This window comes from Falco cherrug, chromosome 13, assembly GCF_023634085.1.
Source record: "Falco cherrug isolate bFalChe1 chromosome 13, bFalChe1.pri, whole genome shotgun sequence".
NCBI lineage: Eukaryota > Metazoa > Chordata > Aves > Falconiformes > Falconidae > Falco > Falco cherrug.
This window is the reverse complement of record NC_073709.1, coordinates 14974030-14988257: the sequence shown is the minus strand read 5'-3', so window position 1 is coordinate 14988257 and position 14228 is coordinate 14974030. Positions and strand designations below refer to the sequence as shown.

The following is a 14228-nucleotide window of genomic DNA, read 5'->3' as shown; positions in this document are numbered from 1 at the left end:
CGGGGCTGGCCCGCCCCTGGCTCCCCCCCTTCCGCGCCTCCCCCGCCCCGCACCCGGCGGGGAACCCCCCGGCCCGCCCAGGGTCCGGCTGCTTCAGCCCTGCACAGCCCCGGAGAAGGGGGGGCAACCACACCCCCCCCCCCCCCCCCCAGCGCTTCTGAGCTGCGCCCGGCACCGGGTTTGCATTAATACCCACCCATCGGTAACCCTTGCAGCTCTACGGGGAGCTATACGGTGTGTTATGGCTCTGAACGGAGCGTGAAGCTGCATCCCAATCCAGACAAAAATCCTCTCTGCTGGCAGTTACTGATGTACATATATAGATACATATGGGTGTGTATACATAAACACGTGTGTGTATATTGTTATATATATATATATATAAAACTATCTTGGGTTGTGGAGAAGATTGAAGACAGCTTTTTGCACCATGCATTCATGGGGGTGCTACCTGGGATGGCAGGTAATGTGCAGACCCCTCTGAAATTTAGCAGTTTCCTTATATCCAGAGCATATCAGTACTGTGTGTACCCAGTATCCAAAGGGCAGGCATGGACTCTAAGCTGTTTGGTTGTTTTTTTTCAAGCTCCAGCCTCCTATCTCTCCAGAATAGATATCTACTCTGCTGTGATAAAAACCTGTTGTTTTGCTTAATTACCAAGGTGCAGCAGGAATCAGGTACTTTGTCCCACAGCAAAGGGGAGTGCACCTGAATTCCTACCTGAGCAGTTAAATGGCTTGCAATCTTTTTTTATGTAGCTTGATGTTTCCAGATGCTTCTACCAGGAGCACAGGGCCCTTCTCTCTTGCTCGCTCTGTTCACTTACGCCATGTGGCTGCAGGCAGCATCATCAGGAAGTCCCTGTAGCAGCTTTGACTGTAAAAACGTTTGCTCCATTAATAAACACCCTCGGAAAATTCTCTGCAGCCAGCAATCAGTTTGAGTTAGAAATTAAAATCAGAAGTTAAAACACCCCCAAATGCCCTGGCAGATTCCTGTCTTCACAATCTTCCAGCGAGATGATGTCTAATACACATCTCCCCACTGAATCCAAGCACCAAGCTTGTATTTTAAGACAGACATGCAAAACGTCACCACGTAAGCAAAAAGTCCCCAAAGCCCGATAAAAAGGCTATGAGGACAGGGGTAAGACAGCTACCGTTGCTTTCTGACATGCAACAATGACGCTGCAGTGTCACCCTCAGGAAGTAACTTCTTTGCGGTCCTGCTCGGTAGCAGCCTCTGCCACTGGATCTCTCCCTCTGTGCTGGCTGGTAGATACTGGTTGCAGTTACAGATTGCTGGAGTCAGCAGGGTGTACTGACAACATGAAGCGAACAGCAGACAGTGTTGTCAGCTAGTAAGACAGGAGGCTTTTGTCTTAAATGTAAGATTTGTATCAGATCAAATTAGATTTAAAAGCTCCCATCTCCAATTAAGCTCCTGCTGCGTCTCCCAGGCAATGACGGCTCCAAGCCCTGGACCTGCCTTTCAGCCCACTTTCCCTAAGCCTTTCCAATCTGGAGGGTTGTGTTCTGGGTGAGCTGCAACACAGGCAAAACCTCTCTCCTCGCCTCTCCTCTCCCCGCCTCCCCTGTTCTCGCCTCTCCTTTCCAAAAAAAAAGCAAAATAGGAGAGCAAGGTTGCCTGCTTTGAGACGTCTCACATCACCTCCTCTCTAGCTTTGAGATGTGCCATGCTGCTGTCACTTAGAGAGCCCCACAAGTCCCTGTAGCAGTCCCCAGGACATCAATGCCACAGCATCTCAGGCCCCATGTTTCCCCTCAAGATGTCCACACTTGCTGCTCAGCAGCATAAGCTAAAATTTGAGCATCGCTACAATTTTATTTTTCTATATAAGCTCCAACTTCAGCACAGACTAAAAGCTGTGGGAACCAATCCCCCAGGGACTCCTGAGCACAGGGTCCAGACTGGCAGCGCCCAGCCAAACTGTCACCGTGCTTCCAGAAGCAAGAACAAGGCTCTCAGCATCATTAAGACCCTCAGATCCCATTGGGAGAAGAAATACCACAAAATTTACCTTTGAGTGGATATTCCAGGAAGTCTCTGCTTCAGGACAGGGTGGGTGGAGTTGCTGCCTCACCCCAGGCTTTCAGCAGCAGGGTACAGAGCACTTACCATTGCTCAAGTATGGAATTAAATGTTCTCTAATTCACAGCTCTGGTCCTGTCTGCGCAGCCGCTCCTCAGCACTGGAACCAACATCTCTCAATAGAGATGTCTCAGTGGAGACAAGAGGGTTGAAATCCATTAGCGCTGAACAGCGTTGCAGCCACCAGTGACCGCAGGCAGACAGAAGGCCAGCAGATATACCAGAAAGAAGGCAAGGAGAAAGGCAGCTTCCAGCTCCTAAGTATATCTCTTCCGTCCGCATGGGCCACCAGCTGCTTCTCTGCACAGACCTGTGCACCCACCCACCACTGACTTGCAGGATGGGGTCTAACGATGCCTTCCTTTGGGTGAGCAGGAGACCTGGAGCAAGCAAGACACCATGGAGTGAGGCAGGCTAAGGCTGGGAGGGAACATCCATTAAAATCCAGCCCTGGCTGGTGCAGGACAAAACCGATTTCACTCATGGGTCTTGCGTCAGGAGAGCCACTTCAGCCCCCTGGGAAGCACATCCACCCCCAAGAGCCATGCATGGTCCTTGGGATGCCTGATACTAACACTGGCATGTGGTCTCAGGGGGATGACACCTCCTCTCTTACAGAAGGTGGCAAATCACAGAGCCAGTGAAAACTCACTTATTGCTATGCAAACATGCGCCATTGCTGAAGGGTCAAGCTGTCTTGTTTCATCTTGACAGGATGCGTTGTCTTCGTGGAGCCCTCTGCTCCCAAGTGACCCTCATGTTATCATCTTCGCCTTTGTGAGCACAATAACAAGCCTCCCAGAAGAAGTAAACAGCTACAGAAACGGTTTCTGCTTTGGACTGGAAACAGCTGGGGCTTTGCCCAGCACTGGTACTGGGCCCACCAATGTATAACACCAGCACGACACACAGAGCTAGATGTTTCTCCCCTGTGTAATCTGGGCAAGGAGAAAAGCAGCCTCAAGTGGGGCCCAGGGTCTTGCTGCTCTTCCACACTCTCCATCCCCGAAGCAGCAGCATGGTGCTAAAATACACCGCTGCTGTTGGCACATTGCTGCGCTCCCCAGGGCGAAGGGAGAAGGCAGAGCCCTGCTTTCCTGGGGGAAGGCAGCCAGCAAAGCCTCTCCCTTACATGAAGCCAGGAGTCCCATGGACATGCTCCCCAGGACATGCTGAAGGGGCTCATGCTGCCCAGCCCTTCGAGTTTTCTTTCTGAAATCTCAAATGTGCGCCGCAGGCATTGCAATGCTGTCACCTGGAGCCCAATTTGTATGCTCTGCTTTGCAACAGGCAGAACAGGCAAAGTGCTCTCCCTTCAGTGACGCTTGCTGCCAAACCTCTCACCAAAGCCGCTTTCTCCCCCCGCCCCGCCTTGTAGCAATTCCCAGCTTCAACTAAAGCAACGAAATCCAAAAGGGGAAAGCAAACAAACAGCTGGTTTGGAAATCAAGAGCGAAAATGGAGATTTATTCCAGGCAGTGGGTAATGCATCATAGGAGCTGAAGGAACATTTTCTGTGCCTCTTGGGAAATATTTGAGTTTTAGGGCCTGAGGAGCTAGGCAGCATTTGCAGGCACTTAAGTGTTTCCAGGATCCTTTACACTTGGCACCCACGTCGACCATTTTCTTTGGAGATTTGCAAGCCCTTTGCAACCATACATTAATTAACCCACCAACCCTCCTCTGCAATGAGATTTCCCTTTCCCTCTAATACGCCTGTGGTAGGAGCAAGGGAAACTGAGGCACGGTGAGGCTGTCAGCCTGGCTGAGGTCAGGGGGCTGTACGCCATCCAGCTCCCCTTTCCATTGCAAAACCACCCTTCCCTTTGCATGAATGACCCATGGCGACAGGGCTGCCCTCCACTGGGCACTTCCCACCCTGCCAGGAGAAGGGCACGGGTGGCTCAGCTCAGAGAGTCTCTGTGCCACCCCTCCGCGCCACGGAGCAAAGAAACAGAGAGCCAGTGCGTTTAAAAGGCAGAGCAGGCAGGCAGGAGTGGGGTGGCAAGCAGATTAGCAGCTGTATCCGATTCTCTGCACGTGTGACAAGGCAGCAGAGCACAGCCAGGTTGGGAAAGGGGGACAGGGGGCATTTTAATCAGTCACATGGAGGGAAACAGAAGATGCTGGACCTCTGTCAAGTGTCAGCAGGTTACTAACCCACAAGCCAATAGGGGGGAAGAAACCACTACAGGCTCCTGGGAATCCAGTTACAAGGAGGCAGCAATGATCCTGGATGCTTTGATAGTCAACAAAGCACCTCAGCCTGTTGCTGGGATCAGTGAATGGCTCAGGGACCGTTTCAGTTCTGCTCTTCCCTTGCTGGCCCTGGCTGACCCTGGAGCAGGGTCCCAACTGCGGAGCTGCTGGTGGACCATTTTTTGGGTGGGAGTTCTCTGCTTGTTGCTTGCAGGGCTCTTGATGGTGACCCCCCCAGGACCTCAGTGCCCTGCCCTGTCTTTCAGGATAAGAAGTGGCAGGGTCAAAGTGATGCTCACCTGATGGCCTAAGCCTGGCTGGGATGAGGTGGGACAGGAGCAGGCTGCAATCCCCTCCTGAGCTCTGCCCGTGGCGCAGAGATCCAGCTGGGCACGTCACCGCTCGCAGGGAGCCACACAGACCTCCAGTGCCCCGCTGTCCCTCTGCTTCCTTGCACGACCCGACCTGCCAAAATAAAATCAGGCAGCTGCCTGTGGCTTCTTCACTAGTAGGCTGAGGGCAGCAGGAGCTTGCTGCTAGCAGAGGAGCAGCCCTGGGTGAAAACCTGCAAGGAGAGGCAGCAGAGAGGGAGGCACTTGCTGCCAATTGGCCCCACCGCCTCCCCATGCTCAGCATCCCCTCTCACTGGTAACATCAAGATGCAATGGGGTGACACCTCCCCACCCCCCCCAAGCACTTGAAGCTCCAGTGAGCAAATGGCCCGGAGATACGGCAGGGAAGGGCCTTGGCCCTGAGAACTCCAGCCTGGTGTTGGGGCCATGCGTGTTTTCCAGCTGGGCAAGCAGAAACAAACCCCATTGTCCTCTGGGCAGACACAGCTCAGCAAGGGGCCTGGGGCACCCACAGGGCTCCTGGGGGCTGGCATGGGCAGTGGGGTCCAGCCAAGCTCCAGCCCCTCTCAGATTGCCAGCAGGAAGGGCCTGTTGCCCTGTGGAGCAGCAGCATCTTTGGGACACAGGGCACATCCCAGCTGGCAGGCTGGGGGACACAGAACCCCCTCTCCTGAAGGTCTCCCACCCCAGCCATCTCCTGGGTGTGATCCTTCCCACAGTGATCTCTCCATCCCCACCCTTCTGTCTCCCTCCCCACACCCTGACATCTTCCCTCCCTCCCTGCACCCCTGCTGCCCTCTCCTCAGCTCCTGCTTACAAGCATTTACTGCCTAATGACACCAATTAGCCACAGGGTTGCTCTGTGTCTAGTTATTGAGTGACAGCCATGCAACCACCATCCAAGGGTGAAATGTTACCCCTGCAAGTGGAAACTGCCTGCTGCCAGCGGCCAAGCTGAGACCTGGGTAAACTCAGGACACACAGTTCAGGCTCCCAGTCATACCAGAGGAGCCACGGTTAACCCCTGGCACAGCAGCAGGCAGGAATGCCCTGCGGCATTCAGAAACAGCCAGCCTCAGGGCATGGGCCACTCCTAGCACCCACTGTCACCCTGTCATATTCTCACGCTGGGTGTCCTTGGCAGAGGATGGTGGGTGGAGGGAGCCACACTATAGTCAAGGTCATCCGGCCCATTGAAGCAGTGCCGGGGGCACATCCCGCTCCTTGGCTGGCAGCACCAGCCTCCTGCGATGGAGCAGAGCCATTGAGGAAGGAGACAGCTGGCATCCAGCCACCTCATAAAACACCACGGGGGAGCTGTGGGCAGCTGGGAATGAGGGAACCTGGCAAAAGGAAGGGGGGTGGCAGTCACTGTGTGGTCTCGCTCCCCCCACTCCACAAAGCCCACCCAAGCCCTAGTGGAGCCGGGTGCCCAGCAGCTCCCTGGATCTCCAAGCACCATCTAACAGGCAGAAGCAGCCTTTCTGGAGGATGGCTGAATCCTAGCCCTGAAGCCTTGGCTCCCTGTTGGGGCTCTTGCTGTATTGAATGATTATACTGAACTCTGAAGCAAGTGGAAAAATACTGAAGAAATAAGACGAGGTTACGGCCAGAACAGTGGGATGAAGAAAAAGGAGCAAATTGCAGATGTTTGCTCAAAAGCAAGGCCAACGGGACGTGATAAGAGGAGCTGGGAAACCGCAGAAAGGAGCCTACGTGCCAGAGAAAGCAGAAACAGAAATCTTCCCAGTAAACAATTGTTAACCAATCATATTATTATACGCTTGTAAAATAGCCAACCACATTATTACACGCTTATAGAATGCCTTATAAAAGTCTACCTGGTTTGTACAATAAACGGATCAGATCTTGAACTCTGTGAGTATTTGAATCTGACTCCCGCTCGCCCGAAATGCCCGCAGCATCTGGTGACCCCCGACGTGATCCGATGAGGGTCGACAGGATCGGTTAAAAGTCAGGAAGATTCGTTAAGGATCGTGTTACAAGCTGCGGAGCCGGCGAGGATCCTGCTGCCAGCGGAGAGAGAGCTGGGCGCCCGAAGAAAGGCGGAACGTGCACGGCTGACCGGTGAGTCAGGAAATTTAAGCAGGATGGGAATCACTGCATCAGTGGTGGAAAAAGCAATCGTAGACAATTTGATGAAACTGGCAGAAAAAAATGAAACGCCAGTCTCACGGCAGGCAGTAGTTGATCTGCTATGTTGGAGTCGCCGCCGTGGTTACCTTGCTTCTACGCAAGATATATATAATAATGAAACATGGAAGAAAGTAGGAGAGGACTTATGGGAATCTGTGCAAGTTGGGACTAAGGGGGTAAAGACTTTGGCTCGCACGTATCGAACTGTACGGGGTATGGTCGCGCAATTACCACCCTGGTGTCCTGAAAAGGAACAAGCGGCGAGCGGCGGCGTGCGGCCCGGCAGGCCTCGTCCCGGCCGCGGTTTCTCTCCGAGGCTGCACCCCCCCCCTCCACCCCCCCTGCTCCGATCGGCGCCATGGCAGTGCAAGCGGCCAAGCGAGCTAACATCTGGCTGCCCCCAGAGGTCAATCGGATCCTTTATATTCGGAACCTGCCGTATAAAATCACAGCGGAGGAAACGTATGATATTTTTGGGAAATACGGACCTATTCGACAAATCAGAGTTGGAAACTCTCCTGAAACAAGAGGAACAGCTTAAGCTTCTCAAGGAAAAATACGGACTTGATTACAATCCCCCCCTCCCCCCCCCCCCCAAAAAAAAAAAAAAAAAAAAAAAAAAAAAAAAAAAAAAAGGGAAAAAAAGTGCTTCAGATGTCACCTACAAGAAATGTGTTTCTGCTTTGAACTAGCTTTTGAGCCTTTGGGAGTAAACTATACGGCTATAAATCAATCATATTGGGGTTGGTTAGATAAGAAGTATAATGACATGAATCATGGCCTTGGAGATAACTGTACCTGGTGGAATACTACACTTGTTAAAAATATGTACAGTTGATTTACCGTTTAAATGTATCAATTTATTTACCTCAACAAGAATTGAGGGTGGTTGAGGGATTTATTGAAACAAGGTCTGTCTATATTGTTGTTTGTTATTCTTTTGTTACTTTTAGTGCCTTGCCTTTTACAATGTTTTCAGAGCTGTGTGGAACGCAGTATTAATGCTGTATTTAAAAAGAAAGGGGGAGGTGTTGGGGCTCTTGCTGTATTGAATGATTATACTGAACTCTGAAGCAAGTGGAAAAATACTGAAGAAATAAGACGAGGTTACGGCCAGAACAGTGGGATGAAGAAAAAGGAGCAAATTGCAGATGTTTGCTCAAAAGCAAGGCCAACGGGACGTGATAAGAGGAGCTGGGAAACCGCAGAAAGGAGCCTACGTGCCAGAGAAAGCAGAAACAGAAATCTTCCCAGTAAACAATTGTTAACCAATCATATTATTATACGCTTGTAAAATAGCCAACCACATTATTACACGCTTATAGAATGCCTTATAAAAGTCTACCTGGTTTGTACAATAAACGGATCAGATCTTGAACTCTGTGAGTATTTGAATCTGACTCCCGCTCGCCCGAAATGCCCGCAGCAGCTCCCCATCAACTTTTCTGAAGCATCTTGGTGGCAGTGGTCAGATCTGTGCTCTGGCCCTTGGGGAGTGCTGCTGCAGCCGGAGGCTGCCCACCCTGCATGGCAGGGCAGGGACAAGGCACCCACCTGCTTTCCCAGCCAGCCTGCTCCCTGGGTGGCCTCTGTGGCCACCAGCATGACAGGGACCATGGCACATGGCCATCTACAGAGACGAGGACTCCAAACACACACCCAGGAGCTCTCACAGCCATGCTGGCCACAGTCTGTGCCCGGCTCAACAGTCGCTGGCTGGCGCGGAGGAATTCAGCTCTGTGCAAAGGTCTGGCACGGCTGACTAAATCCTGTTTGGAGACTAAGCCCTTCCCATCATGCTTTCCCCCCTTGGGCAAATCGGCAGTGGAGTTGTGGCTGAATGCTCCCAAACATCCCCGGGGAGGTCTCCAGGAGGGCCCTTTCCCACAGCTTCCAACAGTACCCGCCGTTCATCATTTCCCCTCTTTGCCAGTCATGCTTCCGTGGGTTCCCAAGCCGAAATGCAGCCCCCCCCCGGCCCCCCAGCGGAGCACGACCATGAGACATCAAAAGAAGGGCAAGCCGAACCCATGACCAGCTGCCCAGCCGGCGGGTATCACCAGGGTATTGCTTGGTCTGCCCTCCCTTCCCCAGCCCTTCTGCAAAGCCGAGAACCCACCCGTGGGCAGAGGATGTGCTAACACGGCCCAGGGGAGAAGGAAACCCTCGGGGGGTCCTGCACCCCTCCCGCGTGCGGCTGGGGGACACCGCCGGCAGCCTCCAGTGCTCTGCGCTCAGGTCACTGGGAGGCCCTGGCGCAGTCTGGCTGTGCCCGGAGGGATGCACGCGCTTCTGGCCCCGACCGCCCACCCTGCCAAGCTGGCTGACCCCGAGAGGGGCTCTGTGGGACCCTGCGGGACCCCCGCGCCGCGACACTGCACCCACAAACCCATGGCCCGGGCCGGTGCTGCCCCCTGCTGGCACAGCCCCCCCTTGCGGCGGCCACCGGGTGGGCGGCCGGCAGCTGCGGGGCCCCCTCCCGTGACCGGGGAGCACGGGGAGCCCACGGGGAAGGGCTTAGCCGGCCTATAGGCTTAAGTGGCCCCGCGGCATGCGGGAGGGAGGGAGGGGGGACAGCGGGGGGGGGGTGGAGCGCAGCAGTGGTGTGCTCCCGAAAGTGGGGAGCTGATGGCTGGTGGGAGGGGATCTAGCCTACCCGAGCCGGAAAGCCCCCCAAGCTGTCCCCTGGGAAGGGGCAAGGGAAGGGCAGGCAAGGGCCCCAGCGCTGGGACCCCAGGCGGGCCCATGAGCATGAGGTGGCAGTGGGCTGGAGCAGGTAGATGGGGGCACCACTGGCATTGGGAGTGGTGTGCACAAAGTGGAACCAGGCACCCCAAAGTGTGAGCAGCGATTCGGGGGGCTTTGTTATGTGTGCTATGCTAACCCGCGGCTGTGCCGCAGAGGAGGGGCTGGGGGTGAGCGAGAGTCACAAATCTGGGGGTACGCAGGGAAGTCCAAGGGCAGAAGCTCCAGCTCTTTGTTTGAAGGTGTTGGAAAGGAGCAGGGCAGCATTGCTTGTAACACACCACGCAGAAGGGCAGGGGTACCGTGAGGAAGCAGATTTCAGGGTCCTGCTGTTCACCCAGGATGGATCACACGAGGACACCACACAGTGAGTCTCCCCGAGCACAGTACCTGTCCTGCAGGGCTGTGTTCACAGCTCAAATGCAAGCCTCAGAGAAAGGGCTCCTGGCTGGTCCTCCGAGAGCCCTGAGTTGACTAGGATGGGACGGGATGGGGAAAAGCACAAAACACACCTCCTCAGCATCGCTCGCTTCTCAGAAGGCAGCTTGCCTGCTTCTCCCTGCAGCCCTGGGCTATAAGTCAGCCAGGAGCATCCCTGTGCTGCTGCCAAGTGCCTCAGGGACAAGAGAGGTGCTACCTTCCCAGGGGCTCACAGTATAAGACTGACTCGACACGTCCATCCACAGCTGATGGGGACTCACAAGCAGTCTCTGGGGAAACAGCCTATTCTGCTAACACTGCAACCCAGACCTAGTAAATCTTCTTTCTGGCAAGCCAGAATGGGGAAAGTCAGCCCTGACAACAGTGGTGGCTGGCTTCCCACAAAGACTCCCCATTCTGAGAAAAAGCTGCAGGAATCACCTACTCCCTGCCATCTATACTCTCCCTGCAGGACCTTCCATCTCTGCTGGGTACAAGCAGGTGGAAAAGCCTCACCTGGTTTTTGCTAGTGCTGTGTCCTGGGATGGTACTGCTGGGAAGAAGCTCCATAGCAAGGCCGAGCTGCTGCATGGTGCCCAGCAGTGCTGCTGCTGACCTTGCTTTGCAGCTGCAGTCATGGAGGTGCTGGAATCCCTGCAAAAAGCCATGCCTCTTGAGAAGAAAAAGAATTCCATGAAAGCCTGGCTTCCCAGTAAGTCCTGGAGTGGCTCATTGCTGCCAGCAGCTCAGGTCAGACCTGCCCGCTCTGATGCGGGACAGACTGCTTAGCTACTGCTGCCTGTATCTCCTGTCCCGCTGCTCCCAATGCCACCCAGCTTGCCTTCAGGGGCACTCTGGCTGCTCCTGGCAGGGGTCAGGGGCTCCTTATACATCTGTGCATGAGACAGTCAGTGCAGCACAAGCAGGCCAGCAGCAGCTCGTGGCTGTGCTCCTCCACCGTGTCCTCCATCATCCTTCCTGCGCAGGCCTGGGGACCGTGACGGATGAGCTTCACTACCTCCTACCACCTGGCCATGCCAGTTTCCCTCATTCCCTACCCTTTGCCACCCATTGCAGCCCCCACAGCACCCACTCCCTCCCTGAGGCAGCACCAGGGCACGGGACAGGTAGGGACAGTGAGCAGTGGCAGGGACCCTCTTTTCTCACCTCTCGCACAAGACTTTTACCGGAGCAGCAGAGCAGTGCCCTGACCTTGAGAGGCACCATGGATGCAGGGGTAAGTGAGGTCAGGCTCTGGCAAACAAGCCCCAGGCTAAGCCTCGGACCCCGGGGGCAGCCGGGATCTCTGTACCAGGTCAAATCATGCTGAGGACATGGGGCACGGTGCCTGGGGAGGAAGGAGCTGCGTGGGGAACGGTGCAAGGGCAGAGGGCTGGCTCCCAGCTCCCAGCAGTCAGTCTACAAATAGAAAGGGTCATGGGAGAGTGCCTGGCTATGGGGACAAAGGGCCTGCGAGAGGCAGATGCAGTTGCAGAAGAAGCCCCGGCAGGGAGGCAAGAGGTGGCACAGTCCCAGGGCCTCCAGGAACAGGAAGGGCTCCCTGGCAGTGTCCCCACCCCCGGGGCCATAGAAGAACATATGGGACTGGCAGGGCAGGGAGGGAGCCAGTGCTCAGGGAAGGCTGGGCCTGACAAAAGAAGGTGACAGGGGCCAGTAAGAGGTGATTGTGCCAGTCCTGGGGTGACATCCTCTGGGGGCAGGGTAACCAAACACCGTGCCCAGCTGGTTGGTGCTGGGGGGGGTGGGGGGCGGTGGCATTTGCTGCCCTATGGCACTGTACTGGTGCCAGATGTATCTCTCAGGACAGGTCCACTGCCAGCCCCCCGGGGGGGTCCCGGAGGGGGAGGGGAAGGCAGCAACACCCAGCAGAGCCAGGAGCGAGGGGCCGAGCGCGCTGGGATGAAAGCACCCGTCGGACGGCCTGCCACCCCCGCAGCCCCCCAGCCCTGCCCGCCCGGCCCCGCCCCAGGACGGGTGCCAGGGCTACCCCGGAGCGCCGCCACCGCCGCCGCTGGCGTCCCCGCCCCGCTCCAGCGCGCCCCGCTCCAGCGCACCCCGCTCCGCGGCAGCAGGCACCGGCCCTTACCCCCTGCCCTGCCTACAGCCCGCGGCGGCAGCCCCGGCCCGGGGCCGGCCCGACCCTGCCCGCGGCACGGGGAGCTCCCGCCCGGCCCCGGACGCAGCCGCCCTCGCTTACATGCTTTTCCCCGGAGCTGGCAGGCTCCTTCCCGCGGCGCTGCCGGCTGGCAGGGCAGGATCCGCACCGCTCAGGCGGAGCGCTGCCAGCCGTGCTGCCTGCGGCTCCCGGCCGGGTCCTAGCGCGCTGCCTGCCACGTCAAGGACACCGCGCAGACGGGCGCAGGACAGCCCCAGCCCGGGCCGGCCCCGCCGCCGCCGGCGCTGCAGCCCCGCGCTCCCCCCGCCGCCCACCCCCGCCTCGCACCCCGCTCTGCCCCGGGCCCCCCCCGCTGCAGCACCCGCATCTGCAAGATGGATGCTACCGGGGTCCCTCCGCTGCCGCAGCCCCGGCACAGGGATGTCCCGGGCTCTGGCTTTTCCCAGCGCCGCCCCTCCTCCTGGAGCACACAGCTGGTCCTCCTGCCCCTGCGCCCTCCTGGGGACCCTGCCCTGTGGGTCCCTGCCCCGGGAGCCGGGCATCGCCGTACTGCGAGCTGGCCCAGGCAGGGAGGGTGAGTGCCGACAGCCAGCCCCACTCACCGCTGCTGCTCCCCCCCTTTCACTCCCCTGCTGCAGCGGGGCCAGGCTCCAAACCCTCCTTGCAGCCAGGGGACTGGAAAGCCCCGAGTCCTGGCTGGGGTCCCAGAGCATTGTCCCCCCAGGGTGGGTGAGCGAGCAGTGGGTGGTGGCTCTGGGAGCTCAGCGCAGGCCCCCGGCTGCAGGGTGACCTTGCAGCAGGACTGCCGTGCAGCCGAAACGGGGGGCAAGTCCTTGGCTCGGCAGAGAGGGGCTTGGAGCTGAACCCCCTGCTCGGTACCCGGGGAAGCAAAGCACTGCAGGGACGGCGCTTGCTCTGCGCACCTCCCCGCCGGCACCCTGCCCTTACCTCGCGGGCTCAGCTCTCCTGGGGCCAGGTGATACTGCCTGCAGCCTCCTCGCTCCAGGTGCCAAGCAGGGTCGGGGGTTCCTGTGGCCGCCGGACCGGGGTGTAGAGGCTCTCCCGCCCCGCCGGCTTTGCAGCAGAGCGGGCTTCAGAGCCCTGGTGCCGGCTGGGGCCGGCTGAGCACGGCTCCCGCTGGCTCAGCAGGTGGAGGCTGCATGCACGGGCAGATTAGCAGGGGGAAGTGGCTTCTGCCATAGGAACTGCAAGCAGGATTTGTCAGCGGGTTGTAGCGGGGCTGAGTGCCAGCGTGGGGAAGGAGAGAGGGGAGGTTGCATGTGGGCGGCCACCCCGGGGGGACACGCAGCCTGCGCAAGGGGGACAGCCCCGGGTACCAGTACCGAGAGCTGTGCTGCAGGTGCCAGCATCATCCCTGGGATGGTGGCACATGTCACCCCATGCTGCTGTGCTGGACTCAAGCCATCCATGGTAGGACAGTTGCTGAACCCTCACCCCACCGTGGATTGGCATCAGACCCCTGGGGCCAGCTGGGGGGCCCTCAGCAGAGCGCCCTGCACCCGCTGCCCCCTCCGCCGGGCCCCTCAGCTGCTCAGGAATGAACTGGCGCCTGCCCACCGGCTGCTTTCCTGGTATGTCAGGCCAGAGCCACGAATGCGATGCCTCGACCTCCTCCCCGGCCTGGCCAGGGCTGGGCCCCTCCCAAGGCACGGCCCCCCCAGCCTGCCATCCCTCTCGCCTCTTCCCGTTAAGGCAGCACAGGCAGCTGAGCTTTGGTGCTGGGGGAAAACAGGTGCTGGAGCCAAGAGTGATAGAGCCAAGTGGAGGGTGGGACGGCGCAGGGGGAAGCACACCCCTGCCTCCACAGCAGCACCCCTTGCCGGCGTTTCCTCCCCCCCCCTCACTGGAAGCATGGAGAAAGCCCCTCTGCCAGGGACACTGGTGTGCCCACTGCCTGTCCTCAGCCCCAGAGACACTGTGGGAGGGAGATGGGGTGGCGGGAGCGTTTCTCCTCTCCCAGCCCTTGCTGCAGAGCTGGGCTGCAGCCAGCACTTCTATTTTAAGCCCCACAACGTGTATGAGGGGGTGAGGGGTGCGCGCAGCTGAACCTAGCAGCCTGCTGGGGAGAGGCCCTGCTATACAC

At 57.7% G+C, this 14228-nt stretch overlaps 1 protein-coding gene across 1 annotated transcript in view; it reads right to left on the bottom strand.

Moving 5' to 3' along the window:
• Positions 1–13226, bottom strand: part of SLC29A1 (solute carrier family 29 member 1 (Augustine blood group)) — a 36801-nt gene extending 23575 nt beyond the window's left edge. Inside the window, exons 1-2 of the mRNA XM_027805248.2 lie at positions 13073–13226; positions 4612–4777 (exon numbers count right to left, since the gene is read on the bottom strand). The gene's annotated coding sequence lies outside the window, so the exon portion shown is untranslated. The remainder of the gene's footprint in view (positions 1–4611; positions 4778–13072) is intronic.
• Between the last annotated feature and the right edge of the window lie 1002 nt (positions 13227–14228).